Consider the following 15,373-nt stretch of genomic DNA (forward strand, 5'->3'; position numbering starts at 1 on the left):
TCAATAAGCGCCTGGGACCAGCCTAAGCCAGCCCTGCCTTCAGCAGGACTGAAGAAGAATGAAAAAGAGAATCCTCATTTTCTCAGCTCTGAAAGCTAATTTTGCACTCCCCCTTTGTCCCCCCCCCATTTGTCCTTTCCAGTGGTATGAGAGGGCAGAGCTGCTGCTTTTGGCAGCAGTGTTGGCGTAGGGCTTGTCAAACTGCAGCTTTGTCCTCAGCTAACACAGAACATAAAAATACATGGAAAAAGAATATAAGAATGGACTCTTTTTCTTAATCTTTATTTTAAGCTTTATAATAGCAAATAGTGTAACTTGTCCTGGAGCAAGAAATGCTACTAATGCTAATAGGGTGATTATAGTCCCATAAGAAAGCAAAGCTGTCCTTGTGCACTTCTCTGCAGGGTGATGGGGTTTCTTCTAATCTACTTCTAAAAATTGTCTGTTTGATGCAGTGTCAAAAACAGGTTTGGCTGCAAAGCTTATCCATCTGGTGTCCTAGCTCTGCTCATAGCCAGCAGGGAGGACAGCCACTTCTGGTCTAGGGTCTTCCTCATCTGAGGGGTAGCTCAGTGTTTCAGATGATTTGTCTTCCACAAAGTTGTTGACTTGCTTCTAAAACCATTTATGGTGCTTCTATACTCCCCAACATCCTGTGGAAACAGGTTCTGTAAAGGGAGAAACTTCTTTGTCCAGGAGCAGAGCTTGTTGCCTTCATCTTTGTCTTAAACCTAAAAATATAATTTGATGCCCCTTTCTTCCATGTTATGAGAGGTAGTGACTCCATGTCCCATTTGAGTTTATAGAGTTCCACCATACTCTCTCTCAGACTCTCCTTTCCCACCTTGAAGAATCTTGGTTTACGTAATACATAATTGCCTCACTTTCACAAGCCCTGATCCTCATGGGGTTATCTGTTGGAGAAGACAGCACAGTGAAGCATAAGCAATCCAGAAGGTTCCTTCTCCAAGTGATAGAGCAGCCAACAAGGCGAGGTCCTATGCTGGACCCTGTTCTTGTCAACAAGGAGGGGCTGGTGTCCCAAGTGAAGATATTTCTCAGGGGTCAGTATTGGGGCTGGTGCTGTTAAAAATCTTTGTCAGTGTCACGGACAGTGGGAGTGAGTGCGCCCTCAGCAAGTCTGCCAATGACACCAGGCTGTGTGGTGCAGTGGACACACTGGAGGGAAGGGATGTCATCCAGAGGGACCTTGGCAGGCTTGAGAGGTGGGACTGTCTTGAACTGTCTTGCAGTTGGCCTTGCTGAACCTTGTCATGTTCAACAAGGCCAAGTGCAAGGTCCTGTGTCTGGACTGGGGCAATCCCAAACACAAATACAGGCTGTGTGGTGAATGGACTGAGAGCAGCCCTGAGGAGAAGGACCTGGGGGTGTTGGTTGAGGAGAAGCTCAACATGACCCAGCAATGTGTGCTTGCAGCCCAGGGAGTCAACTGTATCCTTGTCTACATGGAAGCAGAGTGACCAGCAGGTTGAGGAGGTTGATTCTACCCCTCTGCTCTGCTCTTGTGAGACCCCACCTCAAGTGCTGCATCCAGCTCTGGGGACCACAACATAAGAAGAATATGCACCTGCTGGAGAGAGTCCAGAGGAAATAATGAAGATGATCAGAGGGCTGGAGAACCTCTGCTATGTATGTAGGCTGAGAGGGCTGGGGTTGTTCAGCCTGGAGAGGAGACAGCTCTGGAGAGCCCTTACAGCACCTCCCAGTACCTAAAGGGGGCTTACAAGAGAGTTGGAGAGAGACATTTTGGAAGGGCATGTAGTAACAGGAATGGCTTTAAAATGAAAGAGGGTGGATTTAGATTAGCAAAAAATTCTTCACTATGGGGGTCGTGAGGCACAGGTTGTCTAGAGATGCTTATGCATAATACCTGGAAGCATCCAAGGCCGAATTAAATGGGGCTTTAAGCAACCTGGTCTAGTAGAAGGTGCACCTGCCCATGCCTAGGGATGGAACTAGATGATCTTTAATGTCCCTTCCAAACCAAACCATTCCGAAATTCTATGACCCCTCTTCACTTCATAATATATTAAAATGCTTTCTAGTAATTAGTAAGCATTTAAGTGGCAACCAGATACCTGTCCTGAGTAGTACTAGGTGTTTCAGAGGCTGTGGCTGGGTAGTGAGGCAGTCTTCCTCCCAGATCAGCCAGGTGTTTTTCTGTGCTGTTGGCGATACTGATTTTCAACTGCTGTTACTTTGTGCAAACTCATGAGATGGCTTTTGCAACTCCTTTAGGCAGTTTGCACTTTGCTGCCTTGAACAAACTGGTACCACCAGCAGATCAGTCATTTGCCTGACTGATGGGTCTGTGGACGAACACTGGCCCTACATGATCCCTCCAGGATGCAATTGGCAGCTTCTCTCCGCTGTGAAGAATGGGTGATTTATCCTTACCTTGTCTCTCTATCCTGTATGCAGTTGCTGACTCATGAGAGGATCTTCCCTCTTACCCCATGCCAGATTAGCTTCTTAATGGGTCCTTGGTGACAGATGTTGTTAAAGGCTTTCCAGCAGCTGAGCAGATCACAGCGAGCGGATTGCTCTCATCTGCAGCTTCACAGTTTCCTCTGAAGCTGTCAGAGGGTGGTGGAGCACAGCTTCATAGGCTCTCACTGCAAAGCTCTGCCAATTCTCCCCTCTTAGTCTTCTCTCCTTGCAACTATTCTGTTACTATGGCTTTTGCTGTTTGCCTGCCACAGGTGTCAGATTTAATGGCTTGCATTTCTCTAGATCCCTTTCAGCACTTAAAAGAAAACAGCATCAATTGCCATCCTTTTTCTTTGGCTGTTTTAAGTAAAAGCTTATACACTGGCTCTTATAGTGCAATAATTTCCATTAGCATTCCTTAAAAACCCACAAGCAAGTAACATCTGCTTTTCATGAGTTTGCTACTATCCGTTGCATTTGTTTGTTCCAAAGCCTCATCTAATGACCCTTCAATCTGAGGCAGCTTCCCTGCATTATCCCTTTAACAAATGGTTCTGCTATGGGAATTTCACTAAGCTTCTCTGTGCTGAACACAGACACAAGTAATCTGTTTAGCTGTTGTGTTAGGATGTGTTTCCTCTCAAACTCCTTTGCCACCTTGATCATCTGCTGACTGCACACTCTGGTCACCTGCAGAACCCTCCAGCAGGCTCCCTGCTCCTGCTGGGATAGAGGAAGCTCCTGCTGGAATAGAGAAGGCTTTTTGTCTCAAAATATTTTTATAGTCTTCCTTTCTGTTTGTGCTTTTAATTTGACAGAGTTCATGTCCTTTTCCTAATTTGGAGGGGATCTATTTTGGTTCTTTCCCCTGTAATTTTTATCATGCTATTACAATGACCCAGTAGTTATCTTCCTTCTGGAATATGTCTGATGTTTCTGACTTGTAATTATAATGAGGTCAAAATGGCACCTTTAAACAAATATAGTCATGATTCTCTGCTCCTCTCTTCCTCTTCACTTCTCCAGTTTCTAGCTTGAAATTCCTTTTAAAATCTCATTCTCACAGAGGTTTTCTCCCTGGTTAAAGTCATGCCACAAAAAGATTGGGCATTCTATTCAGAAACCTCATCTTTTTGTTCCAAAAGCTTTCAATTTGCCAAGAATATGCCCTAATATTTTGGGAATAACTGAACATCCTTCTGTTATGTTTACCTGGGCATGGAAAATTTAAATAATCTAAAATATATCCTCGATCCATAGTGATGCTGCCCTGTGCCAGCTGTGCACCTGCCCACAAAGGGGAGTCACACTATTTCAGAGCCTTCAGGCCAGCTCACTGCTGCTGACTGCTTTCAGGCAGTTGAAGTTTGTTGAGATGAGTCCTGGCTGGCTTCAGCTGCCCAGCCCCAGGTGTCGGTCTCCAGCAATATCTCATCAGCCATCCCTGAGTTTCTGCTCCTCACTCAAGACTCATGCCAGGAGCTGAAGCAAAGCTGCAGCCTCTGTTGCCTCTCCAGCTCCAGCTGAAGATGAGCCAGCAGCTAAGGAATTTTCAAAACTCTGTTTTGATCTTAAATCTGTCTGTGCTGCTGCATCAGCTCTGTAGATTTCATCTGGAATCACAGAACAAGTGTCAGAGAAACACTCTGGGAGAGGAGAGGATTAAGAGTGGAAGGTTCATTAAACCTCCCTGACTTCCTCGTGCTGATGAAAGGTGTCCTGAAAGAAAGACTTCACTGTCACCTGGGCAAAGCATTTTATCCCTGTGCTGTTCCTTAAGCCTATGCGTGTCTGGACATAAGTTATCCAAACTGTGCTTGAGTATTTCCTTCTTATCCACACTTTCTGATCTACACTGAAGAGGCACCCCTGGCAGATGGCAACCAATCTGGCACACTCACATGGAACTTCAAAGGTGTAATTGTGGTATAGAAAGAGAACGATTATATTTTGAGATATTTTTATCAATCCTTGCGATTCCAGAGAGCAGATGGGATGTGTGATGGATTTTAGAGCTTGAGCACAAAATGATAGTTTTCTGCAACAAGGAATTTTGTTGATTTTCCTCACAGAAATAATGCCATAAAGTCATATTTCTTGATAGAGGCTTTTGCTTCTCTTTAAAACAAATTTCTGGAAAATACAGGAAAATTGGCATTCACTATTCATTAGCATTCTCTTCCAGTCAAGGACGATTTGAGCTGAACTGCAAATTCATTAGGAATAAATGTAGCAATTAGAGATAATATCATGGCGTGGACCGAGATTTTTGTTGTTTTCACAGCAATCAAGTGACTATTGTTACATTGTCCGCTGCTCTGGTCTATCCTGCTCTATTCCCTACTTTCCACCAGAGGGAGATATTGGATCAAGCAGTTGCTGAAAAAAAACCTCGCACCATCTCAAAGAGCAAATGCAGTGATGCTTAATTCAGTGGAAATCTGGGTGCCTGTCGGGCTCCTACATACCTACAGGGCTTGGGGGATTTGGGTGCTTCAGTAGAGCTTTGAAAAAGGATTGTGGATCCTTTATGGATTTATGGAGAACACTTAAAAGTAGTACAAGAAAATGTGAAGGGAGCAGCATACAAGTGGTTGTTAATAAAAAACCCTAAGGAAAAAAAATAGGTAAAGCTGCTGCTATAGCAGCATATCCCAGAGCTTTTCCCCCACCAAAAGGCTGGAGAGAAAACCATTGTCTTGGATAGCCAAGTGTCCTCAGCTCCTCATGTTGTGGGTTCTTGGGGTCCCCCAGCCCCTCAAGTAATGCCTGGGTTGGACATCCCATGGAGCAGTCCCTACGGGGCTGCACCCTGGTCCACGTGTCCACTGGCTCCTGACCAGGCTCCTGGTGAGCCCAGACACCATTCTGGGTGCTCAGGTATTAGAAATTACTGCTTCAAGATCTGAAATAGACTGGTTTCTTTCTGGGAATTTCCCCCTCATGTCTATTTTTCTCAATGCAGAAGTAAAAATTACTGGAGAAGGAAAAGCAGACATGAGTCAAAACCCAGGCTTACTAAGAAAGGGAGGTGCTGGTGAGAAAAGAAGGAGGGAAGACATTTTCTGAAAGTGAACAATTTCATACAAATGGTATTTCCAAAAGTAAAAGTAGTTTCAAGGGAATATTTTTCCTGTGTTTTGCTTTCATCCTTTGAGACTGTGTTACACCACTGTCAGCAGCCAGCACTAGGGGAGCACTGCCCCACATCACTTTGCTCCTGTTAATGTCCACTAGCCACCATAAGGCCAGTATATTTCTCAGACAGTAAGAGACATGTACCATGTGCATCATGTGCTGTGCTCTCACCATTGTCGCATCTCCCACTTTTAGATTCAGCTTCTCCAAAGTCCCAGTCAACCAGTGGATATCTAAGCCTGACATTAGCCTTTCCTTCAATTTGCAAGCCAAAGAGAGGAGGGGAGGTTTGTTTATTTTCTGTGTCATCAGACAATTAAGCAACTGAGCCAGCTGTTGGTGTTTCAGAAGCACCTGTGTGTGAGCCTTCAGTCAGCATTTTGGCTAAAACAAACTTCTGAAAAACAACCCTTCCCTCAGGGAACACAGTAGAGCCATGGAGGGAGCTTCTCTGTCACACAAATGAGTGGTTTAGATTGCTTAAAGGATCACCATCAAATATATTAGTGAAAACAAACTTTAATACAAATGTAAAAGTCAAGCAAAGCCTGATATATAATATATAATATATAATATATAATATATAATATATAATATATAATATATAATATATAATATATAATATATAATATATAATATATAATATAATATAGAATATAGAATATATCATTTATATGTATTATCCATGCAGTATTAAAGGCTTATTATAATACTGTATGGATAATACATATAAAGAATAACCAATTAGAATCAATTTAGAGTGATTTATATTGAGGCCAGGGAATGTAAAAAGGGGTAAGGAAGGAAAGGTTAGAAAAGGCTCTTTGGTGGGTCATGAGATTCAGAGTGAGCTCCTTTGCTTGCTGGACTGCTTCTCAGAGAGGTGCCCACACATGGCTGGATCCTATCTCAGACTCACACAAGGTTAATTTTTTGTCTAAAGGATCTAGAAGCACCTAAATGTTAGATTAATCAAGGATCAACTACAAACAGTAATAACTGTTAAGGATGCAAGATAATAACATGCATACTATATTTGCTAGAGGGTGCTCAGGTGAATACACACCCCCAGATATGTGTGTGCAAACATACAAAGGTTATACACACACAGGCACAGATATGTAATGTATAGGTGCAAAGGTATATGTACTAAAACATTTCCCTTGAGAATCAGTGAAACACTCATATCTAACGCCCTTTTGGCATTTCTTAATGGGGTGAGGTGGGGTGTTGAGCCTCAAGTATTGGGATATCAGTCCAGGCTCTGTCGCCAGGTGACACTTCTCTGAATTTCACAAACTTGAGAGTTTGGGCACTCTGAGAGGCGTCCCACACAGAGAGAAATACTGATGCAGCCCACTGCAGTCCAGAAGAGTTCAAAGGGTCTGTCTTATGACCACTGGCTTTAGGGCCATGAGATGGTTGGCTTAAGCCATTGATACATTTTCATCCTGGCTGCAATCTGGGTATTACTGGAATTTATGAAATTCCAGTGAGGATGGTACTGTTCCACTTGAGCTACTTTTCAGATAAGGAACATTCCAGGGCTGTCAGGGGTGACTAATTATTCCTGCTGTCATCTCCCACCTTGATAAGGCAGCAGGAGTTCCTGGTACGGTCAGTACCGCCCCCCACCTTCACTTTCCAAGAGTTCCCAGTATGCTTCACCACCAATCTCTTGTGGAAAGGCCTGAGCAGGCCAGAGGAGGTGGGGGAGGAATGAACCACTCATACTTGCTTCCCTCCTTGCTAAACAAGAACATGGTTGGGCTTCAAGGAAATGAAGCCTCTCCTCTCCACAGACCTTGTAGCCTGGTGATTCAATTGATTTCTTGGTCGGTGGGACAGCTGGTCTCCTTTGAGCATTTGAAGAACTGGATTTGGGCTTCTAACATCCCATGTTGCTGTGACTACAAGAAGAGCAATACCACTTTAATGTGTGCTTCCAATAAAAAAAGCTCAAAGGGTATTTTTGAAATAAAGAAGAAGAGGCAGCTGAACTCCAGGGAAAGACTTCAAGAAACAACCCACTTCTCTACAGAGGTAAATCCCCTGAGAAGCACTGGCTACCTACTGCTTCTGAAAATCCCTCCATAATCCTGGGTGGGCACCTTTTTTCTGTGTGGTGAGTGTATCTGCACAGTGTCAGCACTCCAGGAATAATCACAGGACGAATTGACACAGAGATTTGCAGCAGGATAATTGCCTCAAACAGAAGGATAAAGAGCTTTTTCTGGCATTTAATGGGCCTCTTAAGTGAACGGCAATAAACTCTGTGCGAACAGCTGTTTTCCCTCTTTTTCGTCCTTTTGCATCTCATCCATAATTATGCACTAAAATGTTCTTGTCTGGGTTGCTGAGAGCAATCTTGTTGCTGTTTCTCTTTCCAGTGTAAGGCTGAGCACTTCAGCACAAAGATTGAGTAAAAAACCCTGGATTCCTAAAGGCTCCTGCCACTATATATCAGCGATCATCTTTGCTTCACATTAAGCCTGAGGGAGAAGTGAGAAGTTAAGGGGAAAATTTGTCTCATCTAGTTGCTGCTCTGCATGTCCCAGTGTTGGGGTGTCCCCCTGCAGGTCTTGGTGTCCTGGGCTCCAGCTAGGAGGTTCCTTGGCTTGCCTGGCTTCTGGCACTGACCCAGCTACAGTTCAGGAGAAGCCATAGCTTCACTTTTGCCTTGCAGTTGAGGTAAGTGTCCTGTGAGACACTCCTCCCCACTCTGTGCTGGCTGGACCTTGGGGAGATAGCAGAGCAGCCTTTCCTCTGTAGCTGGTGGCTCTGCCTCCAGCCTTGCCGACAGGAGAGCAGGAGGCACAAAGCAAGCCCTGCAAAAAAGCCTTTATGCTTTCAGAAACATGTACTTTATCTGCTGATAGAGTACAGAGAAATGACCTTGTTCCTGAGGAAATTCAATACATTCTGGCAAAGGGATTTCCTCCTAACAAGGAGCCCATGAGCAAGCCAGGAGCTAGGGCACAGCCACAAGCATTATCCTTGCTGAGAGTTCCTCACTGGAAGCAATGCCAGCAGAGGTGCCTGCATTGTCACAAACCCACTCTGTCCTTCCCAGTGCATCTTTGAAACCTCAGACTGGCCTTTGCTTCCCACATCCAGAGCTGAGGAAGGAGGCAGACATGCTGCAAGGAGGCACATGCTGGAAGGATGAGCCCTGTGGTAGCACCTAACCTACATACAAACTCTTGGCTGAGGAGGTTATTCCACTTGGATCAATAGCGGTGTCTCTGCATCATTGATGCTGCTCCACATGACATTGAGGGCAAACTGCTTGGAAAAGAGCCTGTGGGAAGAACACTGAGTTTTATCCTCACCGTCTGCTCCCAAACAGGCTGCTCAGCTGCAGGGGAGCTGTGGGATCTTTTCTGCTGAGGGCAGACCATTTCTCTCCTCCTTGTTAGGATTGTATCTGAGACTTCGAAATGCAACCAGATGGAGGAGAGGACTGGCTGACCACATGGTAATAGCTCAGAAAAACAACCTTTTTGTTACAGATAAAAACTGAATTTAAAAATGTCCTGAAAAATGAGATGCTTTCCAGATACGTGGATGATGCCTTTATTATAGGTGGATGCATATTATTAAACTGGCCTGCATACTGGTCCTGAACATTTTGGAAAGCCTCCTATCCTAGGAAAGCTTCTTTTCATCCATCAGGTCTCAAGGATGCTGCTAGCCACTCCCAGCTTTTATTGTTTCTTATTGCCTTTAATGATGCATAAATTGTATGGACACATGCCAGTGTATCAAACAACATTAAAAGACAGACCATGGAAAAAGTGAATAGTAATTATGGGTCTTAATTTGTTTGTGAATCTTCTACCTGAAACATTTTGCTACTGTTCTTCTCCCTGTCAGCCACAGTGCTTTGGCTTGCACCTCATTCCCTCTTGGAGACCCCTTTTCCCTGAATGCTTGCAGATGAAGGAAGGTTTCTCTCAGTGACATCTGCTCCATTGTTCCAGTTCTGTTGCCATCCCCTATATAAATACTTTGGCATTTGTACTGTTCTATATAAGCCCATTAAAAACATCTAATAAAAAGGATTATATAATTTCTTAGAGCCATCATTACTACTCCAGCTGTGGTGTTTTGTCAAACTCTGACAATTATAGATTAATCCCTATGCCAAATTACACTTTTTAATGAAAGATATTCATCCTTGAGCTTAGAAGTGTAAAAATATAAGTCAAATTTATTGCATCCAAAATAACCGCAGAGAGCTGAAGCCAGAATAACACTAAGATAATCTTTAAAACATACAGAAAATAGGATTTTTAATAGAAACACAGGGTAATTTCTAAGCAAAGATGGATATCTGTCTAGGATTACAATATAGATACAGGGGAAATACAGATGATGAACTGATATCACAAAAATCTTTGTGCAACAGTATATGAACTGCATGTGAGTTATCACTACTTAATTCCTGTAAACTGGAATGTCTTTATTTTATAATGGCACTACATTTTCGATTTTTATACTAATATCTCTTCAATAAAATTTCCAGCCCTTATTTTAAAAAGCAGGCAGATTTTTGCTTGTTCAGAATGATTGGACAATTTAATAAAAGGCAGGCTGTACAAGCACTGTTATTCCTATCCAGGACTGAGACCCAGCTTCTGGAGGCAACAGTTGTATTTTGTGGATACCCCAAGGCTTAGGCTTAAATAAATAAAGTTGAGGCCCAGGAGTAGCAGAGAGCTGCCGAGCATCTCCTCCCAAAGGGCTGTCTCATTCTTATTCTTCTTCTCCTTCCTGCAGCGAATGTGTGTGCACAGGTACACGTGTGGATGAGTGCAACCACACAAGGGTGTGACTCAGGTAAACCTTGAGCTATAATCCCCGCTCCAGGCCAATAATTATCAACCATCTCTTCCATCAAATTTGGAGCACACGCCTAGGCTGTGCTGTTTGATTCCCTCTGTAGCTGGAGGGAAAGACAGCTTCTGCCTGTGCCTCGTGCTGTGCTGCTGAACAGCAAGATCAATCTTGTGTTAAGCTGCCTAAACGACCCACGAGCTTGATGAGAGCTAATGGGAGACTGCATGAACATATATATTTTTAGTTGTTATCTTCAAACTCACCAGTGGCGAGCTGAGAAGGCGTTTTAATGATTCACACAGCTTTGCCTTGACAGCTGTTCAGACATGTATTTCTCAGCAGCGGTAAGTGGGTAATAGACCAATACAGCCAATTTACTTCGCTGTTGCTAGCATTTAAAAGATAAGACAAAGAGATTATTTTTTAGTTTTCAGTGGGATTTAAGGCACGGGAAGGAGTAAGGGCTGTATCTACCTGGCAGAGCTGTGTGCAGGCTCCATAGAGGTCTGTCACTTGGTGCATAAAGAAATTCTTCCAGGATTTTTAGCTGCTATTTCAAGGAACGGAACTGAAACCAGGCTTGCACAACAGCCATCACTGAGAAGCCACCCAGGGAACCACAGACTTTTAATTCCATGTTCCTCAGGGCTATGGCAGAGCTTTCGCACATAAATGCACAAGGCAATAAACTGGGCCAGGACCAAAGCTCTGAGTGCTACAGACTCAGGATCTGAGGCACACACATCTTCTGTGGGAAGGACACACCGTGCTTGTGGAAGTTTCTACACAGAACATCTCTGTTTTCAAGTGCACGGAACAACGTCACTGATTTTTGAAGCATTAGTCAGGAGTGTAGGAGGAAGGAGAGGGAAAAACCCTTCCTTTGCTCTGTCCTGTAGGTTTTGGCAAGTGGCTCATATCAAGTCCAGAGCCCAGAGTCAAAAAGAGTGTTTTTATTAATTTACTCATTTTATAGGAGGAAGGTTTGACTTGTATTAACAGCTCTTGGAGAATCCTAGGGGCTCCTAGTGGCATTTTTCCTGCCTGGGGTTTAATTTTGCACAGGGATTTGGGCAGACATTTTAACTAACCAGAAGATAAGCAAAAGCCCTGACAGTGGATGGAGGCAGAAGATGAAGGGGGTAGGCAAGGTGTTTGCACTGGAAATGGCCATAAGAGAGAGAAACATTAAATAACTGCTGCAAAGGAGAGATTTCACTACCAACAATATTCCAGGCAAGAGGTAATTTGTAAGCAGCAAAGATAGCACTGAAGCAATGAAATTTCATTTGTGTTAAACTTTTTCTTTCTAGAGGTTTAGCACTGTCCTCTTACTACAGAGAAATTTGTAAATGAGAGAGAAATTTTAACAGTTTAAAGACTTTGCCAGGAGAAGCTGAGGGAGCTGTAGTTCTGTGGTACCTACATAAAAAGTAGATACTGCAAGACCAATGTCTGATTTTGGTTATCAGGGCACGAAGCTCCCTGTTCTCAGCAGAAATTGCACGCTCACACTCAGAGTCGCTGTTCCAGTTACTCCTTGCGTTTCATGGCAGCAGTTTGTGCTCAGCTGGATCCAGCTTGATGAATGTCCCTCTAACACCATCCATCTTGCTTTAGGAGAGCAAGCAGGGGAGGTTATTTGCTGCCTGACTCAGTGAGAGAGCATGTTTTGCGAAAGATATGAAACTTTGCAGAAGCTGTATTTCCCAGCAATCACCTCAGAAAGGCCCATCCTCCAGCTGGACTGGAGTTTCATGCATTATGCTAAAATTCTAATTTGCTCTATTTCTCAACAGGCTTTGCTCACACACATATCTTTGCAGCCAATTCCTGGGGGAGGAATTGACTTATAATACACTTGTTAAATGAAGAAGTGAGACTGTTTAAGGGGCTTTCTTAATTCTCACTGATTCTCATGCTAACCCTGATAAGATTTCTCATTGTCCCTGAGATTTCATGAGATCTTTCTCTACCATTGTTCTTTTGCTCTCTATCTTTAGAAACCCTCTGTTGTGTTTTTAACAGGCAGACTCACATTCATAAGAAATTGCAGGGCAGGGGAGTGGGGAGGAAGTCACAAGAAATAAAATGTTTGTTAAAACACAAAAGGAAAATGAAAACACTGAGTTAAATTAAATAAATTAAATAAACTATTCTTTATCAGGACCCCTCCTAGCATACCCACAAACTGCGGCTTATCAGCTTTCTAAGGAAGGGAATATTTTGTACAAGATCAGCACTTAGAGCTCACTGATGACAGGAAGAGTGGCTGGATTCAAGTATTTGAGCTTTTTGCTGAAATTACACAAAGAGAAGAACAACAAATGAAACTCAGATGCTAAAACTAAGAAAGACCTTGCAGTTTCTATTCTGCTCAGGTAGATGTCTTTTATCTGAGTATGCATTGTTAAAGCTTTTAAGAAAGCTTTGATTTCTCAAGGATTAAACTTCAAGAGAGAGTTTTAAAATATATTTCTGCATTTTATACTTCTGGAGTCAACCTGCCTTCAAGTCTTCCTCCATAACCATACACACACAAACTTATATTTTAATAGGACCTTCACATACCCTCATTTATTGACTCGGTGCTGATAGCTTAAAACAACATTTGTGCTAAGAATTTTGTGAAATAATACCCCTGCATTTAATGTTCCTGAGGTAGGTCTAAAATCTCTCTTCCCTGAACATTAGTTTTGTCCTCCATGTGAATGCTGCCATTCCACAGAGGAGCAAAGTGATGCCCAGGCACCCCTGTAGCAGCCCAAGTGACCGTCTGCTGATGAACTCCAGGTGATGCTCACAAGTGGAGCCAGGTACATGTCTCTTAAGTTGATGTCAGTCATGATGGTGCAGTTGCACTCTCCCTTGCCCTCAGGAATGCATTTCTTCCTCACACAAGCACCAAGACTTGTCCGATCCATTCGTGAGCCACCTAAGGGAAGTGGAAATAGGAAAAGTGTGTGGTTGTCAGAAGATCCACTTCCAGAGCCAGCTGGCTTCCCTGTGGCAAGCATCTGAGCCTGTCCCATGTTGGCTGAAAGCTGATCCAAAGATAGGATTATATCAACAAATGTATCCAGGTCTATTAGGAAACTGCTCCAGATAGGGTGTATTTTGAGTTAGTTTTCATCTGTGCCAGGCCCTGTTTTGACTTAGTTGATGACAGAGGAGCCACCCTCCTGCTATAGGAAAGGCAGGTAGGACTGACACACATTTCCAAGAGAAGCCTACATTTATGGTGTTTTAAAACAATCATGGGATTTCTTTAACCTAATTCAGAAGGACAATTTGCCTAAAAAATTGAGAACAGCAATGTTTAAATGGCAGGAATCACACACCTCACCTGCCGGTGCATCCATGCTTGGAGCTGCACTGAAATCCCACTTCTCCAGACAGATCATTGCTCCCTCCCTTATCTTCCTAGGTGCAGCTCCTCCATCTTGCTGCCAGCAGGTCAGGTTGCTTGGCTGCTGGCACGCTCCACTTCTGCCAGCGCTCCTCTCTGACCTGCTCTCCAGCAGCAGCCAGCTCTGGCTCTGCTCCAGGCTGTGAGGAGACAGGAGAGGTCACAGAGGAGCAGTGCAGCCTGCTGCTGAAGAGAGGACACCAGAAGGAGCTTGGGGCAGCAAGCCTCTCCCTTGCCAGCAGACAAGGCAGGGGCACTGGAAGCACAGAACTGCTCACAGGAGACAAGAGTCACAGCCCCTCTTCCCTATTGTCAAAGCAAAAGGGAGTAGTCATGTATCCAAGTCCTGCATATCCCATCTGGAAATATATTTATTACTCACTGAGCTGCAATTTGGTTGCCATTGCCCAGTCCCTGTTCCCTCAGAGTTTGCCTCCTGTCATTGACCCTGCTTCTCACCTGTGCTCCTGCTTCAGAAAACTCCACCAGCCACCCCTCCCTGCTCATGCCTTAGCCATGGATTAGTGTTGTGTCTTAGGATCAAAGCTCTCCTGAGCACTTCACAGTTCTTCATAGCATGTCCCCATTGCACAACAAATGCAGGGGCACCTGTACACCCACTGACATGAGCAGGACCTGTCCCCTGCACTGCCCCTCAGCTCATGCAGATCCATTCCTTCACTCCTGAAACCAAGGATGTGTCATGAAAATCATCAGGATGGTGTGACTACCTGGGAGAAAGGCTAGGAGGCGAAGTCTAAACATGAAAGAGTTACTCATAAGCACGAGGTGTTGCAACCAAATTAGGGCACCACAACTGATGTTTCACGCAGGCTTCTCACACCCTTCAAAAGTTTAGGACCAACATGATTTAACAGGTCACAGAATCACAGGTCACTAGCTGCCACACCACTGGATGCTAATCATAGTAAAACTTTCCAAAGCAGGTCTATTTTTGCAGCATTCTTGCTGCTTGTCTATCGATCCAGATGTCCCTGGAGTCGAACTCACTAGAGTTAGTTATCTGTACTGCCAGAGATACTGGGGGGAGAAGGGGGGTTTCACAGACATGTCAGAGGAGCTGGGATTTTGGTGTTATCTTGGCTGTCCAAAATCCTTTATCTTTCACAGGCAGCTCAAACCTTACAAGAAGGAAAGTCTTTATTTCCAGGTCCGGGTTATCCTTTTGTTTGACTTCAACATAAACAGTCTCTAAGACTCCAGTAAAATTTCACTACCTCGTGACATCACAGTTGTTATTTTCAAACTTACCTGAACTAATCTAAACTAAACTAAACTAAACTAAACTAAACTAAATCTGAACTAATAGGTACCTTAAGAAGTCAGCACACTTCCATTCCATAGAGACGAGCTGATACAATAGGGCAGAGGGCTGTGTCCTCTCTCAGGCCGGCTGACACGCACCTGTGGCTACACAGCGGCGCGGCCCCACGTTCGCAGCGGGCGCCGTCCCGGCCGAGGCGCGGAGCATCCCTCGGGCCGCCGGCGGGCGAGCACCGCTGCGTCCCGCAG

This window comes from Zonotrichia albicollis, chromosome 3 (assembly GCF_047830755.1).
Source record: "Zonotrichia albicollis isolate bZonAlb1 chromosome 3, bZonAlb1.hap1, whole genome shotgun sequence".
NCBI lineage: Eukaryota > Metazoa > Chordata > Aves > Passeriformes > Passerellidae > Zonotrichia > Zonotrichia albicollis.